General features: G+C 33.5%; 1 long non-coding RNA gene and 1 pseudogene across 1 annotated transcript; both read left to right on the top strand.

The window, feature by feature from the left end:
• The first annotated feature begins 20,290 nt into the window (after positions 1 to 20,290).
• On the top strand, positions 20,291 to 20,769 carry LOC117932811. Its single transcript, XR_004654231.1, has 3 exons — positions 20,291 to 20,427; positions 20,524 to 20,601; positions 20,746 to 20,769. It is a non-coding gene; the product is annotated as an uncharacterized LOC117932811 (long non-coding RNA).
• Positions 20,770 to 21,115: 346 nt separating this feature from the next.
• LOC117931965 lies at positions 21,116 to 22,032 on the top strand (annotated as a pseudogene).
• Positions 22,033 to 26,631: the final 4,599 nt, after the last annotated feature.

The following is a 26,631-nucleotide window of genomic DNA, read 5'->3' as shown; positions in this document are numbered from 1 at the left end:
ACCTATGTGGGTCTTAATATTTAATGGCCTACATATAATAGAATTAATAATAACTAAAAAATTTTAAAATTTTTGTTATTTGCTAAAGGGTTTGCTAGTCATTTTTCCACTAAGGCAAGGCTCACAAATATCAAAATTCATATTAAATTTTGGTATTAAACCTAAATCACTCATTCTTTTTAACTTAATTTTATTTATATGACCTAGTCTCGTATGCCATAAAAAAGAAATATCATCATTGTCATTTGTATTATACACATTCTCAATATAAGAAGAAGATGATGCAATATTATTAATCATAGCAGAATCATTAAAATCAAATGGTAAAGATCATCGCACTTAACCCCCTAAAAAAAAATTCTCCCATGTTTTCCCACATACACTTTTCTACACCTAAAACGAGTTTTGTAGCCTTTATCATCAAGGCATGGCAAATACAATAAATTTATTTTCATGTTTGGCGCATAGAGTACATCAATTAAGAAGAGATTTGTTTGTCTAGGCAAGTGGAGTCTTATAGTGACAACTCCTAAAACATCTCATGCATAAGTATTGTTACCAATGTAAACATGATGATTGTCAGTTTTCACCTCTTTGAGTTCTAGTGTTGAAATCATAGGATTTTTTAGGAGTTTGAATTTTAAAATAAAACCATAAAATAAGGTTTGACTGAGTCTTACTATTCTAGGTTGTTTAGTTTGGATAAGTCCTAGATTTTTCAGAGTTTGAATTTAAAATAAAACTAGAAGATAAGGCTTGATCCTATTATTCTGGGTTGTTTAGTTTAGATAGGTCCTACTATCTTTAAATTTGATTTTATTTTTTGGTTTGAATTAGAGAGAATATAAGATGATATTTTGTAGGTTGGTTAGTTGCTAGATCGAGGGATTGCTTTGTTTATTTAGGTTATGGATGTAAACCATTTTTTTTTAATAAGTATTATTCAATTTCTCTTCCAAATTCAATATGGTATTAGAGCCTACGATATGAACTTAAACATGGTGAAAATTGCAATGATTGGTGAACATCCAGTAGTCTCTTCGGATGTGATCTTTGATTTTTCTTTTGTTAATTTTAGTGGTAATGATGGTTCTGAAAATTCCGCTCACCACATTATTGTCCCCAAATTAAATGGTAAGAATTATCTCCAATGTTCTTAATTAGTAATGATGTATATATGTGGGAGAGGCAAAGATGATTACATCACAGGCGTGAAGACAACCCCGACAAAGAACGATGCATCTTACAAAACCAAATTTCCAAGAATAATATGATTATGTCTTGGCTTACTAATTCCATGGAGATGCACGCAGGCCAAATGTTCCTATTCTAAAAGACAACAAAGAAATTTGGGATACAACTAAGGAAACATTTTCAGACAGGGAAAATGCAACAGAGATGTTTGAAATCAAAAGCTTGCTTTTAGAATTATGGCAAGAGGACCTCAACATGACCTAATACTTTAACACTCTCTTGATATTGGAAAAAACTAGATGTGTTTGAAGAATTGGAATGGAATTGCACTCGTGAAAACATCAAATATCATAAAGTTGTAGAAAAAAGAAAGATCTTCACATTCTTAGCGAGTCAACAAGAATCTCGATGAAGTCCAAGAAAGGATTCTTAGCACCAAGCCACTCCCATCACTTTGAGAGGCGTGTTCTAAAGTTCGGCAAGAAAAGAGTTGAAAGAAGGTCATGATGAAGGATCTCACCTCATCATAATCCTTTTCGAGTAGCGATGGATTAACCTTGGCCACCAAATGACCGAATTCTAAACACTTTGATTCATGAAGGAGATCTAACAGGTCGTGGTGTAATCACTATAATCGAGTTGGTCACACTTGAGAAACCTATTGGAAAATTCATGGAAAGACACCAAATTGGAAAAGTAACAGAACACATGAAAATGAACCTTAAGGTTATTGTGCCAACAATAATAAACTACCATAGTCCAATACCTCATCCAACAAAGCACCATTCAAATGAGAACAGATGGAGCTACTTTAGAAACTCCTCACATGTGATCTTTCAACTACCTCCATTATAGGATTAGGTTCCATTGCCCAAAAAGGTATATGTTTCAGAGCCTTGAAAGCTTTTTCAAAGTCAAACCCATGGATTATCAACTTTGGCACATTCAATCACATGACCGATGATATAACTATTTTTCACTCTTATCAACCTTATTTTGAGAGGTATAAAATTAAAATAACTGATGGTTCTTTCTCATCGGTGGCTAGTAAAGGGAGTTTCATTCTTTCGAATAACTTTAGATTGCTCTTTGTCCTTTATGTTTCCAAGATTATGTGTAACATGCTCTCTATAAGCAAAGTGACTAAAGATTTGAACTGTGTTACTAAATTCTTTCTTAATGACTGTGAATTTCAGGAAATGGAGATGGGGAAGATGATTGGTTGTGACAAGGAACATGAAGGTTTATATATCTTTGGCAATAAAGCTTCAAAAGGACACACTCAGAAGGTAAGTGTCAATGTACTTTCAGATTTTACAAATTCCATTGATCATGAAATAATGGTTTGGCACTTTAGGCTAGGCCACTTAAGCTTTCCACATTTGAAAAAATTGCTTCCATCATTATTTAGAAATAAAAACTTAGAGTCATTTCATTGTGAGTTCTGTCAATTATCTAAACATCTTCAAAATTCTTATGTTTCACAAACTTATAAAAAAACTCATCTTTTTTCGCTAATACATAGTGATTTATGGGGACCGTCCAATGTTAGCAACGTAATAGACACTAAGTGGTTTCATTTCATTTATTGACGATTATATATGAATATGTTGGGTATATTTGTTAAAATAAAAATCTGAAGCAAAAGAGATTTTCAAAAATTTTAATGCCATGATTAATACTCAATTCCAAACCAAAATCCAAATTTTTTGCACTGACAATGGTACTTAATACTTTAATTCAATCCTTGAACCTTATCTTCATGAACATGGTATCATTCATCAAAGCTCATGCATTGCTACACCATAATAAAATGGAATTTCAAAAGGAAAAAATCATCATCTATTAGAAGTTGCTCGATCCCTTATGTTCACAAAAAATGCTCCTTAAATATTTTTTAGGGGAAGTCGTTCTCACTGCATCATACTTGATAAACAGAATGTTCACTAGAGTATTACAAAACCAAACTCCCATCGAAGTGCTAAAAAATTGCTACCCTAACATTCAACTAGTGTCATCCCTTCCAAAAAATATTTTTGGTTGCAACATTTTTGTCAACACTTATGCTCAAAATAGAATAAAACTAGATCCGAGAGCCCTCAAATGTCTTTTCTTAAGATATTCTTCAACCCAAAAAGGTCATAAATTGTACTCAACAATCACAAAAAGGCTATATGTTTCGAGAGATGTAACATTCCTTGAGCATCAAACCTATTTTCCTAAAACTCAACTTAAGGAGGGGATTTTAAGGAATTCCAATTCAAATCAATTTTTGGATATTACTTTTCCAGCCTCAGTTTTCAAATCTACCACCTCAACAACCCCTGTAACAACAAGTAATTCTAGCTCTGAAACCATTATTGTTTCCTTCGAACCAGACTCTGCACCCAATCTTCTAGCAAATTTTGCGCCCAATCTTCCAATAGATTTTGCACTCAATCTTCTAGCATATTATGTGCCCAATCTTTTAATAGCTTATGCTTCCAATCTTCCAATAGATTCAACCCTAAAGCCAAATTCTACACTCAATTTTCTAGCAAATTTGACCTTAAAACCAGATTCTGCACCTAATTTTCTAGCAAATTTGACCTCAAAACCAGGTTTTGCACCCAATCTTCCAACAAAATTTACCTTAGAACTTCAGGTTTATTCCAGAAAAAAGGTTGCCAGGGATATACAAACTCCTACGCCTTCAACTCCTGGCCAATTAACTGAACCTAATTCGGATCCTAATGACCAAAATTCAAGTAACACAAGAACTGATACTAATATGACTATATTAAATGATTTGGATGTTCCTATTACATTTCAAAAAGGGGTTAGATTGTGTACTACACATCCTATTGTTGATTTTGTTTCCTATGAAATATTATCTCCATAGTTTCGAGCATTTACTGCTATTTTTTCTAAAGTTGATATACCTAGGGACATTCATGAGGCATTACAACATCTAAATTGGAAGATAGTTGTGCATGAGGAGATTAAAGCTCTTGAGAAAAATTGAACCTAGGAATTAACCGAATTGCCTTTGGAAAAATCTACTATTGGATGCAAGTGGATTTTCAATGTGAAATATAAATCTGTTGGGAACATTGACAAATACAAGGCACAATTGGTGGCTAATGGATTTACACAAACATATGAGTAGATTATTAGGAAATGTTTGCTCTAGTTGCGAAACTCAACATTGTCCAAGTCCTACTCTTCATTGCAGTAAACAATGATTAGCCTCTTTATCAGTTAGACGTAAAAAAATGCATTCCTAAATGGTGATCTCAATAAAGAAGTTTACATGGATATTCCCTTAAGGTTTAAAGACATTGAAAAAAAGAATCAAGTGTGTATATTAAAGAAATCTTTGTATGGCCTAAAGCAATCACCTAGGCCTTGATTGACTGTTTCACTTCAACTGTTAAGAAAGTTGGGTATAGTAAGGGACAATCGGATCATACAATGTTTTTCAAACATTCATCAAATGGGAATGTAGCTATTCTTATCGTCTATGTGGACGACATAATTCTTACTATTGATGATGAAGTAGAAATGATAAATTTGAAAAACACGCTTTCTCAGGAATTCAAAATCAAGGACTTGGGAGCTCTTAGGTACTTCCTTGGCATTGAGGTGGCTTGAACTTCAAGTGGAATATCAGTTTCTCAACGAAAATATGTCATTGATCTTTTGGAAGTAACTAGTATGCTCATATGTAAACCAATGGACATACCTATGGAGCAGAATGGCAAGCTTAGTGACAAAGAAGAAAGCCCTCCGGTTGACAAAGGTCAATACCGGAGACTTGTTGGGAAGTTGAACCATTTATCCCATATTAGGCCAGACATAACCTTTCCTGTTAGTGTGGTTAGTTAGTTCATGCATGCTCCCACTAAAAAACATCTTAGTGTAATTCAAAAAATTCTCCGGTACTTGAAAATGACACTTCGACGGTTTTTTTTGGCAAAAGTACCAGACAAGGAATCAAAGTATATTCTGATGCAGATTGGGCAGGTTTCTTAAAGGATACAAGGTCTACCTCAGGCTACTATACCTACGTATAGCGTAATTTAGTTACTTGAAGAAGTAAGAAGCAATCCGTAGTGGTTCGGAGTAGCATGGAAGTTGAGTTTTGGGCTATTGAATTTGGTGTATGTGAAAGACTATGACTAAAATGTGTGATAGAGGAGTTGAAGATTTCAACTGAGTTTTCGATGAAAATGTTTTGTGATAATCAAACCACCATTAGCATAGCTCATAATTCAATTCATCATGACATAACCAAGTATGTGGAAATAGATTGATATTATTATGGAGAATTATTAGAATAAGGAGTTTTTATTACAATACACACCTACCAAGCTTCAAATTGCAGACATTCTTACAAAAGCTCTACCAAGAAACATTTCAATTCTCTTCTGATCAAACTAAAAATGATCAATATCTATTCCTTAGTTTGAGGGGGGTGTTGAAAGCATAGGATTTTTTAGGAGTTTGAATTTAAAATTAAAACTAGAAGATAAGGCTTGACCGAGTCCTATTATTTTAGGTTGTTTAGTTTGGATAAGTCCTAGATTTTTAAGAGTTTGAATTTAAAATAAAACTAGATGATAAGGCTTGATCCTATTATTATGGGTTGTTTAGTTTAAATAAGTCTTAGTGTTTTTAAATTTGATTTTATTTTCTGGTTTGAATTAGACAGAATATCAAATGATATTATGTAGGTCGGTTAGTTGCTAAATTCAGGGATTGCTTCATTTATTTAAGATTTGGATGTAAACCATTTTTTTTAATAAGTATTATTTGATTTCTCTTCTAAATTCAATATTAAGAAAGTGCTCTTTGCCCTTTGACACATGTCTTGAAGATCCACACTCAATCCATTAAGCATTAGGGTCACGATCAACAAGTAAAGACTCATATACCATACAAATCAGATCATGAGATTTTTTTCATTATTATTATTATTATTATTATCATTTTTATTTTTTACGCAATTAAGTTTGTGGTGTCCAAGTTTTCTACAATTGTAGCAATTATCTTTAAAGGATTTGAAGTTTTACCCATCACATTGAAAGTGTTTTATTTTATTTTATTTTATTTTATTATTTTTTTTTCATTTTTGCCATAATTTCCAACATTGGTGTGCTATGGTATAGTCGTCATTGCAAAATAGTGAGTATGGTTTTGGACAATTTAATGTAGAAAGATTATAAAGAAAAAATAGGATTTATTTGGTAATAATTTTAAAAATGATTCTCATTTGTATAGATAATATTCAATTATTTTTAGAAACAGATTTTATTCGATGACTAAAATATGCAAATCAATTTTCTTAATTTATTATGATGTTACTATATATTTATATATATAATATAAAAGTTTTTAGGTCTTGGTCCCCAATCAACCTGCCAAAAACGACACGACTAGGAATTCCAAAACTGCAAGTCAACGAAGGCAATCAAGCAAGGGGCATGGTGGATAGCGCCAGCCAAACTAGCCCAACTTCACCCTCCTCAACATTTCATACGAGAAACTCCTCCCCATGATTCGCGAGCTGTCTGACTTCAAATGACCAGAGCCCATAAGGACGGATCTGGCTAAGAGAGACATCAATAGAAAATGTGTCTAGCACAAAGAGCACGGTCCACTACGGAACAATTTAGAAGTCTCCATTACTTAGTGGAAAAGTTACTAAGAGTTGGGCATCTGAGACAATACATCCACTCGAAAGAAAAGTGAGGAGACATCCCAAAGTCTAGCCACAACGGCCCCCATAACTTTAGCAACTCCTAGAGCTGTAATCAACTACATTCATGGTGGACCCGTTGATGAGGAATACAACTTTAAGCGGAAGAGACAAAGAATTATCCTCATTCAATGCATAATGGGGCGCACATGGATGCACGACATGAAAGCTATTCCTTCTACATATCACCAAATGGTGAGTTATCTCATCGAAGACGGGCATATTAACCTTTATGGGAGCCAGCTAGTAGTCCGCCAATGTTACCAAGTGGCACGAGAAGCCGGATCCAACAGCGATAATGAGTCTTCCACAAAACCAGCAGACATGGCTGATCAATAGCAATTACAGTATCCGACGGAGAAGGATCCACCTGTGGCTGACCCCTTACAAACCATACAAATCTTAGTGGAAAATGATCACTTTACCTATGTTAGCTCCCTCTTAGAATCGAACGACGTGTAGGGCCTTGAAAGAGTACTTCAGCGGAACGAAGATGTCTTCAAGTGGGCACACTCTAACATGCCCGGGATTCACTTGTCGATAGCCTCCCATTGGCTTAACGTTTTGTCATCCTCAAGACCTGTCTACCAGAAGGTCCAACGCTTCCATCCGAATAGGTAAAAGATCATTCAAACTGAAATAGACAAGTTGTTAGCGGCTAGATTCATCAGAGAAGTTGAGTATCCCGATTGGTTGGCAAACATGGTCATAGTCCCAAAAAAAAAAGGAAATGACGAGTCTGTGTCGACTACACTAACTTAAATGATGTCTGCCCAAAAGACAATTTTTCCTTACCCCGAATAGACCAAATGGTGGACTTCACCGTAGGACATGGAATGCTCTCTTTCCTGGACGCCTTTTTTGGATACTATCAGATTCCCATGTACCAACCCGATAAAGAAAATATCACTTTCATAACACCACACGGGCTCTATTGCTACAAAGTCATGTTGTTTGGAATAAAAAATGCTGGAGCAACTTACCAAAGGCTAATAACTAAGATCTTCAAACCTCTAATCAGACGCACGGTAGAGGTATACATTGATAACATTGTAGTAAAGAGCAAAACCAGGGGTGAACATGACCAACACTTAGAAAAAGTCTCTCACTTGATGAGGGAATACAACATGAAGCTCAATCCGTCCAAGTGCACATTTGGGGTAAGTGCAGACAAATTCTTGGGGTTCATGGTCACTCAAAGGGGTATAGAGGTCAATTTGGATCAAATCAAAGCTGTCATGGAGACTTCCGCCTCAAGCAGCAAGAAGGAGTTGAAATGCCTCACTAGTAGACTCGCTGCATTAGGGCACTTCATAGCCCAATTTACCGACAAATTGAGACCCTTCTTCCTTTCATTGAAGGGGGTCAGCACGATAGGATGGACGAAGGACTGCTAGCTTGCGTTTGAAGAAATCAAGCGCCACTTCACATAACCGCCAATTCTGAGCAGCCCTCAACCTGGTGAACAGTTGTACATGTACTTAGCAGTATCCGACTGTGCTGTCAGTGCTGTTTTATTTCGTTGCATAATAGACAAGGAGTAAAGGCTTGTCTACTACATCAGCAAAGCAATGGTCAATGCGGAAGCCCGATACTCAAAAATGGAGCAAACAACCTTGGCCTTGAGAATGTTGCGCAAAAACTCTACCCCTACTTTCAGGCTTATCAAGTAATCGTGCTCACAAACCAACCGCTCAAAAGTATTTTGCATAAATCCGACCTATATGGAAGAATGCTAAAATGGGTCATATAATTGAGTGAGTACGGAATCAAATATCAGCACAGGTTATCCATAAAAGGATAAGTCATGGCTGACTTCATAATTGAGATCCCCCAACAACCCTCTCGACTCGCGGAACCTAGTAAAGAGGGATGGTGGATTCTCCATGTTAACGGAGCCTCCCGGATCTCGGGATCCGAAGTAAGCCTCCTCTTACAATCACTAACTGGGAAACAGTTGGAACAGGTTATCCGACTCGGGTTCCCAACGTCCAACAATGAAGCCGAGTATGAGGTCATCCTATCCAGACTGAACCTTGCTATTGCTTTCTCAGCATCCAAGCTCGAAATATGCAGTAACTCTCAACTAATTGTTGGGCATATTCAAGGAGAGTACGAAGCCAAAGACAAGCGCATGGCTTAATACTTGTCTAAGGTGCACAATACCCTTAATAGATTGAGCAAGTGGTCTATTAAGAGGATTCCCCGCATAGAGAACGTACAAGCCGACACCTTGGCTAGAGTAGTTGCTACACTTCCCGTAAAGGAAGCAATATCATTGCACATCCACCTCCAAACTATTTCATCAATTGCAATCACACCCATGTGTAATGCCGGCAAAGCAGGTGCTGGGTGGGCGCATGAGATCTAAAGCTACCTCCGAGCAGGTAATCTACTTGAAAAAAGCAAGCACGCACATAAGATCCGGGTGCAAGCTGTCCGCTTCACCCTGATCGGGGACTGCCTCTATAGGCGTTCCTTTGAAGGTCCATACCTCAGATGTTAAAACAACACGGAGGCTCAATATGTATTGGCAGAACTGCACGAGGTGTATGTGGCAATCACATAGAGGGACGAACCCTGGCGCATTGTGCTCACTCACAAGGATACTATTGGCCCACCATGAAACAGGACTCACAAGACTATGTCAAGCAATATGACCGGTGCTAAAGACACGCACCCATTCCTCGCATACTGTATGAAGTTCTCGACCTAGTTACAAGCCCTTGGCTATTTGCGCAATGAAGGATGGACATAGTTGGGCCCTTACCCGTCGCGGCCGCTCAAAAGAAATTCTTTCTTGTAGCCACTAACTACTTCAGCAAATGGGTAGAGACAAAAACTTATGCCAACATCAAAGACAGAGACGTCTCCAAGTTTTTTTGAAAAAATATCATATGTCAGTTCGGAATTCCATAAACAATTATAATTGATAACGGACCACAGTTTGACAACGTCATGTTCAGGACCTTTTGTTCGGAACTAAAAATCAAGAATCTATGCTTCATACCACGATACCCTCAAAGCAATGAGCAAGCGGAAACAACGAACAAAACCCTGCTCTCAGTATTGAAGAAAAAGTTAGAGAAAGCCAAAGGAAAGTGGGTGGAGGAACTACCCGGAGTCCTATGGGCCTACCGAACAATACTTGGGCGACCGACAGGAGTCACTCCCTTCATTCTCGCCTATGGAATGGATGCAATTATCTTAATAGAAATAGGAATGCCCACAGCCCGAACCGCTGTACAGGGCTAGAGGGACGAGAGTTAAGAACTTGAAAGACACTTGGATTGGGCAAATGAGGTGAGAGGAAGCACGGCCATCTGGATGGCCTCATATCAGCAAAAAGCTACTGCTACTACAATTGGAAAGCTCGACCCCGTGCCTTTAAGATTGAGACTCTAGTCCTCAGAAAGGTCTTTGAAAACACGACCAATAAGGGAGTCGGGAAACTCCAAGCGAACTGGGAAGGACCCTATATTGTCTCAAAGGTCGGAGAGTTTGGGGCTTACCATCTGCAAATGCTGGACAAAACATTCTTGCTCCATCCATGGAATGTATCTAATTTAAAGCAATACTACCAATAAAATAAAAGAAGTAAAGTACGCACAAAGGATAGTGAAATGTTGCACTTGCATTCATTGATGAAAATTTGTTCTTTATAAAAGTTAGTCGGACAAAGCACAACGAAACAAGAATGATTTAACGAAGAGAAAAATGTATGTATCATGGCTTATCGGAAAAGTCGGTCGTAGGGAGAATCCCATCTCCTCAAGAAGAGCTGCATTTTTAACCACAACTAGAAGAGTCTTTATATTGCTTACCTGGGCTTTGGTTTTTAAAGGGTTTTTATAATGTCTGGAGCGAAGTCACATCTGCGTTGAGTTGGCATCTTGACTTTCGTAATCATGATGGCAGCACAATATGTGGTAGGGTAATCATCACCATTTAGGCGGCTGACAGAGGCTACTAGTGGGGATGTCATAATGGTTCTCTTGTCACCTCAATTTGCAGAAGGTATGGTGCAGCGTGTGGCAGTTCACTTGTGAAGACAGGGTAACATCCCATCATTCATACTTCTGACAAAGGGGAATGATTGTTTGTAGGAGTGAGTCAGATTATCTATCCAGAATGCATCATGCAGTTTAGAGGAGCGCAATGTTGCCAATTGCTAGTATACATAGACCGAATAGAGTTCTCTGGGTTTGATGATGATTGTCTAGGTAGATACAAAAGGATGCCACTTGGGCTAGGAGTAGCTTGCCACGTGGAGGAAGCCCCTACAAACACCTATCCAAGAACTTGTAGTCCACCACTTAAAGATGAAGCACAAGGTTAAATGCCACATTCAACTGAGGTTGTAATGTCGTTTAGTTCTTCTTTTTCCCAGCATCTAGAAAGCCTAGAGGACGATCCAAGGTGACACAATTTCAACAAGCTGTGAGACTGAGAATGGCCCCACATGCATGAAGTTTCTGCATGCACGGTTATCTTTTGGAGTGCCACCCAAGAGCACATGACCCTTTTGAATCCGATAGTGTTTGTGTTTATGATAGTGAAATAGATGAGGGCTTGGCTCAAAGCAATGTCTATCAAAAGCATGGTGCTCCACTCCGGATTTAGGCTGAGCATGATGCATTATAGTGGGAATGGGCTTGTATTTGCTAAAAGATTCAGAAAATTTGCTCAGTTTGAAAAGGTTTTCAAAGCAGAACATTATAAGGCTTGGGATGGAAACATATGTCTTAAAGAAGGAGAATCTAATGAAGAGCATGGATTTTTTTAACTTATGTGCCATGGGTACCATGCACTATGGTTTATCAGAACCACGCCAATGTCCTGCTGAATAGATGCTTTGCCTACTCATTTGCTTCAATGCTTCACACTCTATTTGATGCACCATCTGAACCCACAATAGTCATCTTGGCTCTCTCTGTTGTTGGCACATCATATATGACCACCAGTGCAAACGATTCCTTGCGTGGCCACCCTCCCATACTCATTGTCAAAGCCCACGTACTTCCTTTCTTTCCTCACTTTCACACATGCCTTCAAAATTGATTTTCAAATATTTTGTTTTGATTCCACAACTTTTTCTTTCATCTTAGAGTCTTAAGTCACTAAAAATCCAATTTTAATAAATTAATTGCTACCATTTTCCACTAGGCATGCATTTTTTCTTTTTTTTTTTCCTTGATTTTAAATATTTTCCATTTTTAATAAAATTTGTTGCCCCATTTATTTCCGACAAGCACCTTTCACAATTTCTCCTTGATTTTTAATAATTTTCTGATTTTCACATTTTTAATAAGCATGAATAATTCTATAATTTCAAGTAATGAAATTTATGGAGTTAATTCATGTTAAAATAAACCAAGCATTGGTGGGGCCCGACATATGTGATTGATTGCTTGATTGACTTTGCCCTACTCTAACATGCATGCGATTATTCTATATTTGTGCACTAACCTTATCTCCCATGATAGCATTCAGCTTGCAACTAAGGTACGCCTTGTAGTCAATCATATTTATTTATTTATCCATTATCATGCATAACTTGTTTTATTATTTGATCATTATTTGGTATCCACGATTTCTCGATCAATTGTCATACTTGCCCTAATTGATTAGTAGAGACCAATTTTTAGGGGCTTAGAGAGGTGCTACGCCTTATCACCATACTTTCCAATAGGTTATCTGACCCCCAGACCTAAACTCGCTTTTTCGCAGACTTACTTTTTCTTTAGGAGTCACATTTATGGTTTTTATTTCTTATTTTTATTTTTTCCCTTTAAAAATAAAACAAAAATAAGTGGCAACTCCAAAAAGTTTTCAAAAATCATTTTTTCAAAAATAAAAATAAAAATGAGTCATGCCATCAAGTGGAAACGCATGTACAGAAATGCGAGGTCCACACATATATTCTTTCTTCTTTTACTTTTTTGGTGATTAAAATTCTTGGCCTAAACTATATGCATGCACATTATAACATTAGAATAGGTTTGGTTGATGAAGAAATTACGACTTCTCACTTATAATCTAAATTCGATCTATCATTCAGTGCTCTAGATCTAGTTATTTAATTCATATACTTGAAATATTTAGAATAAGAGTGAATAAATAGATTTATTGAATGACATGATCTTTTAAACAATTAACCAACCATCTATTTACGATTCTTTGAAATGCTTAATGAAGATACCTTTTAATAACAAATTCATCCCTACCTCGTATTGCTCTTTCTCAATCCCAAGTCGGCTATGCATTGGTCCCTCACTATTGCTTGGTTACTCCCATGTCCCAATAACATTTGGATAGTTTGTTACATGTTATCAATCTGTATTTTGACTGCTTAAATTTTTAGGAAATTTGTTTACTTAACAATTACACAATCACAAATAATAATTATTGTTTTGATTTTCTCACATTTTACTATATTTTAACCTTGTAAGCACTTTGTTATTGAAACTTGTTTTTCTCCTCATTGCACTAAAATCAAATAAAATAATATATAAAAATTTATTAAAATAAAATTATACATATTAAAAGGATTGATCCAGCTGATTCTTTTAAATATTATTTTATTGATATTTTTTTGTATTTGATTAATATTTATAGAAATTGTCAAATCCAAATTTAATAGTAGGATTATTTCTTCTAACAATATGATAAATGGAGCTCTCAAAATTTTAATTTAAATGAATAAATGAAATCAATGGGGTTATAACTAACGTATATAAACAATGCTAATCTAGACAATAATTTGAAGTGATTTATGAGTGTTCATTTGAATTTACTTTTTTTTTTTTTAATTGAAGATACAACATTTAACGCTAAATTGAATTGAACATTTTAAAAATAAAATCTTTTTTAGTTATTGAATATAACAAAATTAAAATTCCAAATAAACTTTACTTAATTTAAGTACTAATGTTTCATTAAAGAGTTAATGAAAACCTTAAAAAATTATGATTATATTTGTTCAATGATTTTGATAAAAAATAATAAAAATGATAATCAACTATTTATGTCATATAAGATTTTGTCTTTTGTGTTACAATCTTGTACTCTATAATTCATTTTAATTGAATTTCTTATTATATATTAATTTAAAACCACTATATTTAATTATGGGATGGTTTGAAGAAAAGAAATTAGAGAAAAAAGAAAGAAATAAAATAGTGAATTAAACTTTTTTAATTGGTTATTGATGAAAATTTGAAGAGGAATAAAATTTTTATTAGTGAATATAATCTCCCAAACTTTTTTTTTTTTTTTAAAGGAAAATATCATAGAAAATATTTTAGAATCTTCCAGTATCAACATAAATTGATGCTAAATTGCTGTAAGTCGTCCAATCACCAGCCACTCGGCCATCTCTGTTCAGCTCTTCAATTACCCATACAATGTGGAAGACTGGAAGTTCAGTACTGTAGGTGCTAGAAAAAGATAGCCACTCGGCCATCGTTTGTTGCTATTTATTCAATGCTTTGTATTTAGATGACTCGGATTTTAAGTAGGAATGGCTTTATTTAAACTTGATAATAAGGTATGAACGGACTAGTAGAAAGATTTCCTATGATTTAAATGATATTTTATCATTTCTTTTATTACGATACACAGTCTTCACTTATATTAACCAAAATATAAGAATTTCTTTCTTTTATTCAATCTATATGTAACTACATGATTTTCTTACTAAAGTTTGTATAAATAGAGCCTATTTGACATCTTTTATTTAAATGAACAGAACTAAAGCACAAATTTGAATCATGTGTGTTGAGGGCCCACGTCCCTAGTGATCCACGTAGTTGCTAAATGGATGAACGCACAATCTCAACCAATATAGGTTCTTGACTCAATCGTTCCTGCAAAAGGCGTCCGGACAGGGTGTCCGGACACACCCTCCGATGGTTTTGTCAGCCATGGAAAGAGAGATAAAATCAGTTGGCACAGTTGGCCTTTTTCTAGGTATCTCAAGCTTACCTTCCTCTTTGTGTGAAGGCTCATATATATAGTACCAGAAGCTCTGTTTCCCTCTTTAATGGTAGGGAGATATTTTGACTTGTCATGATGCCACTAGGTGGTGGCAGGATCATCATCACCCTACGGGCAGCTGACAGAGATCGTGGGAGGCGCCGTGACTGTCAGAGATCGTGGGAAGTGATTAGCCGTCACTTCATTCCTGTCCTTTCACTCTGCAGGTGGCGGAATGTGGGCCATGACAGGCTGTTGTGATGACGTGCAAGATTTGCTTACTTCAGTCAATGATCCGGACAAAACATATCCGGATAGGATATGTAGGTCGTCCGGATGCGATATGACGGTTGTACATCCGGATAACCATATCCGGATAGTTTATGTCGGTTGTCCGGATGTAATGTTTGTGAGTGTCGTGTGCTTCTCCTTTTAGGAAGTCCGGATAGGAGAAGCGCGTCGTGTGTACTCTTTGGGGAAATCCGGATGGGGATACTCCGAATAGGATCCCGTGCCACGTGTCATTAGGGGATGTGTGCCACGTGGCGTCAGGGGGGATGGGTCCCTACAATGTGCCCTTTGTAACACTTAGCTACAACACTACTAACAAATTATAATGTTTTATTTATTTATTTTCTACTTGTCTTGATATGCAATTGAACATATTTAAATTTTCATATTTTTTTCATATATGGGTCAATGAGGTTAGGTTAATTAGAAGATGGGTGATTTGAATTTATATATATATATATATATATATATGTAAGTAATATATAGGAAAATATACGAAAATTTATAAAATGTTTCTTTTGTTTAGTTGTTGATGGAAAAGTTGAGGGAAAAAAATAAATTATTGAAAAATGTATCATTTTTAAACTTTTTTCACCATATTTATGAGTGGAAAATCCTTTAGCAATTCCTCTTCTCTTTCATTTAGTACTAGTTAAAAATGATGTGCATGCTATTAAAGTATAACTTTTTTAAAAATATATATAAAATATAATAAAAAGGAGTTTACATTAAATGAGTAGCTCTTTATATTAAAAAAATTCATATTTGTTTATTGTTCATAACAAATAAATTTATAATATATTCTTATTTATATGTTGTTGATAATATATATGACATACCGTTTTCATTGATAATGATGAATATTTATATACAAATACATTTGAGTTCGATTATAATTCAAACTCTATCTCCCAATTTGATTTAAATTAATAATAAACTTTTAGTCTAATTCAAATTATATAGTATATCATAATTCAAACTAATATATAATAAATAGATAAATATCAATATTTAAATTAAGGATAACATTAACTTTATATATATATATATATATATATATAATATTTGTAAAATTATTTTCAATACATAATGAGTTTGAAACTAATTACTAATGCTAGAATTACCATAAAAATGCTATTCATAAAAGTATTGCGAACTAATTATTAAATTACTCCATCTAGAGTCGTAGTCCTTCTTAAATTAATAAAATAAAGACTAAAATCATTCTCAATCAAAATATGATAAAGCAAAGATACAAAGCTATTAGTAAGAATATTATATGAAAAAGAAAGAAGAAAATCAACAAGGATGGATGCATGTGTTGAATAGTTAATTGAAAAAAAAAGAATAAAACCAACAATGTATTTGGTTCATTATTATCTTAAATTCACTATATGAATCATATTTAATTAAATGAATAGGTAAAGTGGAATTTATATAAAATTCTTTGAGGAAAGTTAAAAGATTCGATTTTTTTTGGTTTTTACCATATATTACTATTTGATTAAGATTGTTTAGAAACTAATGAAAATAATAACACCCCTATAATCTTTATAAAATTGAAAATTATAACAAAAAAACTGTGATACCAATTTAGAGAGACACAAGCCAAGGAAAGTAAAATTTCTAAAAATTATCGTCAGAAACAAAAAACAAAGAATTATGGTTATTCATGTTGGGCTGAAGCGGATTGGGCTTAAATTTGCAGGCTTGGGTCCAAGCAGAAGCAGTTTCTGGTGGGTGCATTTGTGGAGCCTGGAGAAGTAAAGGAAATGGGGATAGTCATGGATGTGGTGGTGATGGCGAGTGGTTGTGGTGCTCTTTGAGGTTATTTTTGGTTCTTAAAAATATTAAGAAAAAAATATATTTAAGAAAGTAAATTTCTAAAATAATTTTTTCATATTTAATTATATTATAAAAAAATACTAAGGATATCGAGTAGCGTCTCAACAATATCTATCCTCCTCTTGAAAAGATTGAATGAATGCATGTCGACGGCTGACAAATTTGATTCATACAGTGGAATTATGCATCCTGCCTTCAAAAGGAAAAAGATCTGTTGACCTAATTCAATTTCGCATTTGCATTAATTTTGTTACTTGGTTAACTAGAAGAAGACCCCATAGTGCATTCCCATGATTGACTACTTCAATTTGTACCATGAATCTAGGCCTCGAAATTCTTTGAGGGAAGGAATTTCTGGACCTACTTTTTTTTTTTTTTTTTTTCATTTCACCTTTAATATTTGCATTTTTTTTTCTATTTTCATGTTATTATTATTATTGACAAAATAATATTATTAATATTTTCATTAACTATAGACCCTCATTTTGTGTTAGAAAGTGTCTCAAATTCTTAATTAGTGTAGATTCATTTTTTTTATAAAGAATATTATATATAATATTTCTAAATTGATATATTATTGTAATATTAGACTTCCTTATAAAATAAGAAAAGTTGTTGAAAATATCTATAAATATTCTAGGTCATGAGGGGAAAAAATTATGAGATGAAGATGGACATGTAGAGACTATACGAAGTGGATAGAGATGTGAGGAAGAATGGGGGTACTCGATGGAGCGAGAGGGCTTGTGATAGGGTATGAATATAAAGAGTGGGAAAATATGAGATGTTTTGGGAACCAATAGTTGTATCTGGTTCTATCCTTTATAATATTCTCAATTGTATAGTGAAATGATTCTCTCTTATCCATGGATGTAGGCATAGTTAGCCAAAACACATTAAAACCTCATGCACCTTTGTGTTGATTATTTTATCTTTATATTTTTAAATTGATATTGTTTGCATTAAAGTTTTCGCTAACACAACAAATTGGTATAAGATTTTTCACATATTCAATAGTTCTCTTCTTTAATTGGTTTCTTTCTTCCTCCCCCAAAATGTCTCTCATACCAATAGCCCAAGAGAGCCCTAAAAACTTGCTCTCTCTCTCTCTTTCTCCTTTAACCACCACCAAAAAATGCTCTACCATTGCTATGTGTCCTTTCCAAAGGTGGCCAAGAAATGGAAGTTAAGAAGCTTCCCTCGAAAGGTTAGAAAAATGCTTTCTAAGGGCCCAAAAAAAAAAATGTTTGCTTAAGAACCCAAAATATTGTGCCAGCGAAAGTTTTAATATCAACAACATTAGATCAACAATACAAGGATAAAACAATCACACATATGGTACACGAGGTTTTAATGTGGTTCAACCAACCATGCCTACATCCACAGATGAGAGAGAATCATTCCACTATACAATTGAGAATATTATAGAGGATAGAATCAGATACAACTATTGGTTCCCAAAACATCTCATATTTTCCCACTCTTTATATTCATACCCTATCACGAGCCCTCTCGCTCCATCGCGTACCCCCATTCTTCCTCACATCTCTATCCACTTTGTATAGTCTCTACATGTCCATCTCATCTCATAATTTTTTCTTCTCATGACCTAGAATATTTATAGATATTTCCAACAACCTTTCTTATTCTATAAGGAAGTCTAATATTATAATAATATATCAATCTAGAAATATTATATATAATATTCTTTATAAAAAAAAAAAATGAGTCTACACTAATTAAGAACACTACAAGAAAAAAAGTCTTCATTGACAGTTTTTCATTGTCAAGATAAGGTATATTTGTTAAGGTAGATCAGTATTCACATATGTCGTCTATTCCAGTGTCAAGAAATGATAAAAGCTAGCTTGACATATGCATATGTTAAGTAGACCTTATTTCTATCAATGTAGGAATCTTATTAATATGACATATGTTAAAACGTTTCTTCCACTTTAGTCAAGGTTAGGTTAAACATATGTGATGGTTAAGTCATTGTTTTGTCAAGATTATATTCAATATATGTTAAGCTTAAGTATGATATATGTCAACGTTGTTTTATATGCTTTTAAATTTAATTTACACATATGTCAAGGATGTTTTTTTTTTTTTTTTTTTTTTTTCCAAAGTTGAAATTTAATATGTTAAGGTTCTTTTATTCTTATGTCAAGGAATACAATTTCTTTTATGTCAAGATTTCTTTATTCATATAAAGGAAATTGTTTTATTTCATATCAAGGTTGCATATGGAACATGTCAACATGTTGCCCAAATAATCTGCATCAAAATTGAACCTGTTGTGTGTGTGTCTATATATATATATATAAAGTACATGAATGTATAAAATATACTTTAAAAAAAATATGAACATGTAGGCAAATATATTGACAAAAAAAAAAAAAAAACCTTAATATCCTTGCATAATCTTATATTATCTCACATACATCCAAAAAAAGGCATATATGTACCCAAAAATCCAATAGTTATACATGATAAATATAATGTAGCCATGATCTTGTGCCTTCAAAAGTGCTGTAATTGCTGCAAATGCCACCAAATCTTCTGCAAGTAAGAAAAAAAATCAGTATATGTTTATATTTGAAAGATTAATAAAAGGATATAAACATGTATCCAAATATATTCCCAAACAACCTAACAACTATATAAAATCTTGTTATCTTGTCAAATATATATGAAAAAAGAATAGATATTTACCCAAAAATAACCAAATATCAAGTAGTTGTACATGATAACAAAAAATTATGCGTGATCTTCTCCTCAAAAAACTGTAGCACTGCAAATGTCACCTAACCTTTGGCAAGAAAGAAAAAAGTAACATTATTTTATATTTATTTTTTAAAGTTTATTAAAAATTCAATGAAAAAAATCTACATCCAATGTATATTAAACATGTCACCTAATCTTTTGCAAGTATGAAAAAAAACAACATTATTTTATATTTGTGTTTGAAAGTTCATTAAAAAGATATAAATATGTATCCTAAATATATCAAAATGTATCCACAAACAACCCAGCAAGTATACATGATCTTATACTATTATCAAATAGTCCAAAACATAGTTCTGAACCAAGATTAGAACACTAGATGTATCCACTCATGACTACTATCTACCACTCATTTTTATCCAATTCCACTCATAATGAGAAACTTGATTCAATTAGTCCAAAACTGCATGCAGCAGTGACTAAACATGGGTTTGAATCCAATCATCCTGTCATGAATTCTATACTAGACATGTATTGCAGGTGTAGTTGTTTCTCTGAAGCAAATAGATATTTCTATGAAATGAATCAAAGGGATTTGATCACATGGAACACCTTGATCGCGGGATATGAAAGATCCAATCCAACTGAGACATGTAAATAGTCCTTTATCTAATGCTACCAATATCTGATTCTTTGTTTAAATATACTTAAAGTATTCTCAAAACTGTGTTTGCTTGCTATTTTCACAGCAAGAAACTTGTTGACTGGCTTGCCAGAGAATATTGGAAGGCTTTCACGTCTCATTCGTCTTGACTTTCATCAGAACAGTTAGTGAATCTAGTCTCTACAAGGTTTTTCCAGTACGTATGTAAAGTTTTAGAGGAATTAATAGTGGTTTTTAAGTATACTCTTTTATCTGAACTATTTTCTCTCAACTCTTCTAATGAAACATGTGCATCTGAGTTATGCAGGAATTTCATCAACACCAGCATCAATAAAGGGTTGTTGTTCCCTTGTAGAGTTTTATATGGGGTCATATTCTCATTCCTTGTTGCAAAAAAATTTAGATATTTGGGAGTGTCTGGTGTACGTAGATTTTCTTTCATTTTAAATCTTTTTATATTTGATATTCATCTAGTTGTTGTGGCTTCAAGTTTCAAGAATAATGTGTTGTCTTTGCTACCAGCAGAGATTGGGGCACTTTCTCTTTTAGGGACATTAGATCTTCACTCAAACCAGGTGGGTAGACATTCTATATTCAATTTAAGTATAAAATTTATCCGACCAGTGTCAAATTCTTCTGAGACTTCGGATATACCCTCTTTGAGTGATTTATCCTACATGTTATTTCTTCTTATCTTAGTTAGCTTCACATTTACCAGCATTATGGCTGCCTGCGTGACGTTAGCATTTTTGAATTATGGACAACAAATTCATGGGAGGATTATTCGAAGAGGCCTTGATGGGAATTTGGCCTTGTCTAATGCCCTTATAGACATGTATTCCAAATGTGGAAATATTGCTGATTCGTACCAAGTTTTTGGGGGTATGTCTCGTAGAGATTTGGTTTCTTGGACTACCATGATGATTGGGTATGAGACTCATGGGTATGGAGAAGAGGTTGTTGAATTGTTTGACAAGATGGTCAGGTCAGATATTAAGCCTGACTGAGTCTTGTTTATAGGCATTCTTAGTGCTTGCAGTCATGCTGGACTTGTAGATGAAGGCTTGAGATATTTTAAATTAATGGTGGGTGATTATAACATTAGTCCAGACCAGGAGATTTATGGGTGTGAAGTGGATTTGCTAGGACGTGCTGGGAAAGTTGAGGAAGCTTATGAACTCATAGAGAGCATGCCATTCAAGCCTGATGAGTGCGTTTGGGGGCCATTTCTTGGAGCTTGTAAAGCACATAGGTTTCCCAATTCCAGAAAATTAGCTGCTCACAGGATATTGGATCTGAGGCCTAATATGACAGGGACTTATGTGATGCTATCAAATATATATGCTGCTGATGGTAAGTGGGGGAGTTTGTAAGACTGAGAAAGTTGATGAAAAGAATGGGAAATAAGAAGGAGACTGGTAGGAGCTGGGTCGAGGTAGGAAATCATGTCTATAGTTTTGTTGTTGGGGATGAGGTGGGCCCCAAAATAGAGGGGATATATCAAGTTCTGGAAAATTTGATTGGGCATATGAAGGAATCAAGGTATGTTCCTTATTTAGATTGCTTGATATATGACTTAGAAGATGGCACTTGAGAAGTAGTTGAAGTCAAAAAGGTGAGAAAACCATATACAAATGGGGGATTGAAGAGAGTCATTTGATTCTTATGAACAACCTCGAAGTGGGTACTAGCAAGAAAGTTTCGAGGTGAATTGTCCTTTCCATCTTTGAAAGAGATCCTATTTTATTATAACAGAGAAGAAGAATGATCTGTAGTAATAACATGATGGTGTGCAACAAATAAGACATCTTATCAGATCAGCAAAGACCATTGTTTGTATATACAAAATTCATAATGTACTTATCTTATGACCTTAATTTGTACTACAACACATTAATAACCAAAGAGAAATGCATTGAAAGATTATTCTTCAACTTACTAGGTTGTGAGTGCCCTTTGTTGTTTGGGACAACTTCTAGGACTGCAGCTTTAGATTTTGATAACATGTTTACAACCTCAACTCCATGGATGTGAAATGAAAGACAAGATGTGTTATTTAAAATGCATACCATGTAGGACTAAGAAATTCAACTCCTAAACCAAATTCAAGTTGATACGATCTTTGAAAATTTTGAAATCTCAAATTTAATCACTAGCAAGGAGCTAACCTTAACTTGTTATGGCATTGGCAAACCAAAAACTAATTGATGAGAGGAGCTTTCCTTCCATGGTGAACACCATTTAAATGGAGAGGAAGAGTGGCACTTTCCTTTATGTTGGATAACATTTCTATGAACCTGCAAGATTAGCAAAAGGCAAGGTTAAACTCATTTTGTAGCATTTCTAAGACAACCAAGTAAAATCTGCTTTAGATAGATTATGTATCATTTTTTATTCATAAAATCTACATCCAATGTATATTAAACATGTCACCTAATCTTTTGCAAGTATGAAAAAAAAACAACATTATTTTATATTTGTGTTTGAAAGTTCATTAAAAAGATATAAATATGTATCCTAAATATATCAAAATGTATCCACAAACAACCTAACAAGTATACATGATCTTATACTATTATCAAATATATATATATATATATATATATATATATATATATATAAGATATTTACTAAAAAAGAACCAAAAATTAAATAATTATGCATGATACCAAGAATTTATACATGATTTTATACTCTAAAAATTGCAAGTGCTACAAATGCCACCCAACCTCTTGCAAGAAAAAAAAAAACAAAAAACAACATTACTTTAAGTCTATATTTGAAATTTTACTAAAATGATATTAACATGTACCAAAATTTATGCGAAAAGAATCCAACAAACATACATAATAAAAAAAAAAAACATGAATTAGTACTTTCATCAAATGTATCTTTTAAAAGATATAGGTATGTACCCAAAAGTATCCAAAACTTCAGCATCTATGCATGACAATAAGATCTTACATATGATCTTGTCATCTCAAAATTGCAACAACTGCAAATATCACCCAAAACCTTGCAAAGAGAAAAGATGCAACATTAATTGAAATTTATGTCTGAAATTTTATTAAAAAATTATAAATTAACATACCCACTATACTTGGTCTAAGATAAGAGTGCTAAAAATGAGACCCATTCAGATCTCACTTCATCTAACTCAGCTCGTGAATAGGTTTTTTTTCCTTCAAACTAAAATATATGACAAGAGAAAATATGTTATTGTGAAACATTAAATATATGTATAAGTTCTCATGTACTTATGAAAATACATAGGCAGATAAACCCGAGATGTTAAGAGACTTCTATTTGCAATTATGTCTCACATGTATCGCATGACAAAATATCCGCACATGACACCATCCAACTGTTTGAGCCCCTATGAGCAAAATTATAGCAACAAAATTTCACGATAAAATATGACATCATATAAATTTGGTCAATTTTTTCATCATTCACATTTTAAATTTAAAAAATGAATGAATGACATAATGTTAGTTTCAAGTTAAATTTTGCACCTAAATTATACTCAATACATGTCTAGCATAATACCTTAAGCTCCCATGTTTACAACTTGGAGGTCAAATTAGGTAAAATATAAGAATGTACAATACAATGTATATGTGAAATATGGAGAAAAAAAAATGAATAGATAAAGGTAATGATTAATTATATTTATTAAGAATAGTGATTAACTTTAAAAAATATAATAGTTAACTTTTGTCTATGTGAGAATATCCCTTAGAAAAGATCATGACTTTGAAGACTTCATTAAGGCAAATCAATCAACTTCAAGAGCAATTATCGATAATATATTTGGAAATATGTACTATTAACCTCATTTTACATCTCATAGATTGACATTATAGAAGAGAATGCAATTAGTAATTATAAGGAATAAATGTTTTACATATGAACAATTTGATTGAAGATGGATAAAGAGTAAGAGTTTTGATTAAAGAGAGAAAGAGAGAGAGAGAGAGAGGTTGTGCCTTACAAGAAACATCTAAACTAAATATAGGATGTATATAAGACATACTAAGGTTAAAGAAAGATATAAAGAACAACTCACACCCAAGTAACATGATCAAAGCTATCTAAAGGATCCCCATTGCTTCCTTACCCCACACACATCTAAATTGTTCTAAAGGATTGTAAATGCTATGGATATAGTGATCAAAATTTAATATTGTTCTTCCTATGACCAACATTTCAAATTGACTAATTATGTATATATTAATTTTTTTATGCTTGAATTTTCTAAGGTTTTGATCTTCCACATCATAATAAATTGAAAAAGTATTCTAGTCATGCATTTTTTAAAAAAAGTTTACTATTTTTCTTCTAGTTTCTATTACTATTTCTTGAAATATTAATTGTAGAAGGTAAAAATGGATCATAAATCTTTCAATCACATGAAAAAATGGGTTTGTTCTTTTTTAGTACTACTTCATTAATTAATAGTGGAATAATGGACATATGAGTACATTGTATTCATAGCATTTTAGATTATATTTTCGTAAGGTAGTGAAACAAACATATATGGTATCCTTCTCAACTCAAGTTAGAAATAGGAAATAATAACAAAAACAATTATAAACTAAGAAAATTCATATATATATATATAGATTTATATTCATGTGAGAGAAAGCCATATAGAATCTTTACATTTCAAAAATCAAGTAAATTTTCATTCAAGAAAGCAACTTAAATGTAGGTAAGTCTTCAAAAAGTTTTGGAGAAAAAAAAAATGTAACCTCAACAACCATCCACTTGAGCTCTTTTTTAGATCCTTTCTTCTTTTGAGATACAAAAATTCGAAACCCCCTACAAAAAATAAGATTACATTAGTGTTCGTTTTGAGATATGAAAACTAAAATTATGGTAGGCTTACATGTTCACAATATCTTTTATATCTTGGTATGGCTGTTGTAATTGCGAGTCTAAGTAGTAGACTCTTTGTGCTTTGAGGTCAATTACAGCCAAAACCCAATGAAACCTACAATATATTAACATATAATTTAGATAAATAGCATTTATAAGGCTAATAAATTAAAAACAATTATGATTAACAACTTACCTTGGTTATATGGAAGAAAAACCAAGTCTGCCAATTTGGAGTCAATTAGGCGATCAACAATGAACCTTGCTCTTTTTTCAATTTGTGGGGCTATTGTTCCAGCCTTGGACACCATTCCTGGATGAATAAATATAATTTTCTCCTGTAGTGTCTCATCCAGATGTTCATGCAACTGCCTAATGAAATATCACCCAATTTAGAATTACTTGACAAAAAAAAAAAAAAAAAAAACAGCTTCTACTTATTTATATCATGAATGTAACATAAAGATTTACAACAAAATCTCACCAAATATAGAAACATATGCAATTCATAGTCAACTCTTTTGCAGAAATTACATCATTCATTTCACTTGTCAAGAGGAAAGTTTGAAATTTCATCCCAAAAACATTTATTGGAAAGTCAACTTTGGGTGTCGGTTTACCCTCCAACATTGCTGAAACTGTTTTAGAAAATAGTTGTACATCTCTAGGATTCTCATATTTGATTTCTTGGGGATGCTTGTATCTTCTTCATTTTATTCTTCCTCTTGCCAACATCCTAAACACATAAATAGATGCATGACATTAAAATGAAAAATAAAGAAACCAAGAGTGTAGGAAAATATAACTTAACTTTGAAAGTTTGGGTATAACGTTATTCACCTCATCATCATCATTTATCACAAATGCAATAGGCCATAAAACCTCATATCCAACACCCTCCCTTATTGTCCTAATGTTTTCAGAAAGTGGAAATGGAAGAAGTGCATTAGGTTGAAGAGGGTAAAGGATGACCACTAATATATCAGCACTATCAATGGAAATCTGTGAATCATGTAAATAAGTTCCATATGCAACAATGTTATCTTCGATTTCAAGAGCTAATTTGCATTTATAAACCTGTAAAAACATATTTTGTAATCCTTAGTGTTTCATTATAGTTATTTTATATATTGTTTGTATAAATTTAACTTAGAAAAAGGCATATATATCTGAGTTAGTGGAGAAGCTTTTCGAGTCCCTTGTGCTGATAGGTTCTCCACATGAGCACTATCATCAGTCTTCTCTCCTATTTCTTCATGTTGCAACAATTGTTTCCTTATGTTTGTGCTGCTCACTTCAGAGCGGGGTGTGA

This window comes from Vitis riparia, chromosome 15 (genome assembly GCF_004353265.1).
Source record: "Vitis riparia cultivar Riparia Gloire de Montpellier isolate 1030 chromosome 15, EGFV_Vit.rip_1.0, whole genome shotgun sequence".
Classification (NCBI taxonomy): Eukaryota; Viridiplantae; Streptophyta; class Magnoliopsida; order Vitales; family Vitaceae; genus Vitis; species Vitis riparia.
The sequence above is the reverse complement of the archived record's forward strand: the minus strand, read 5'-3'. Positions and strand labels throughout refer to the sequence as shown.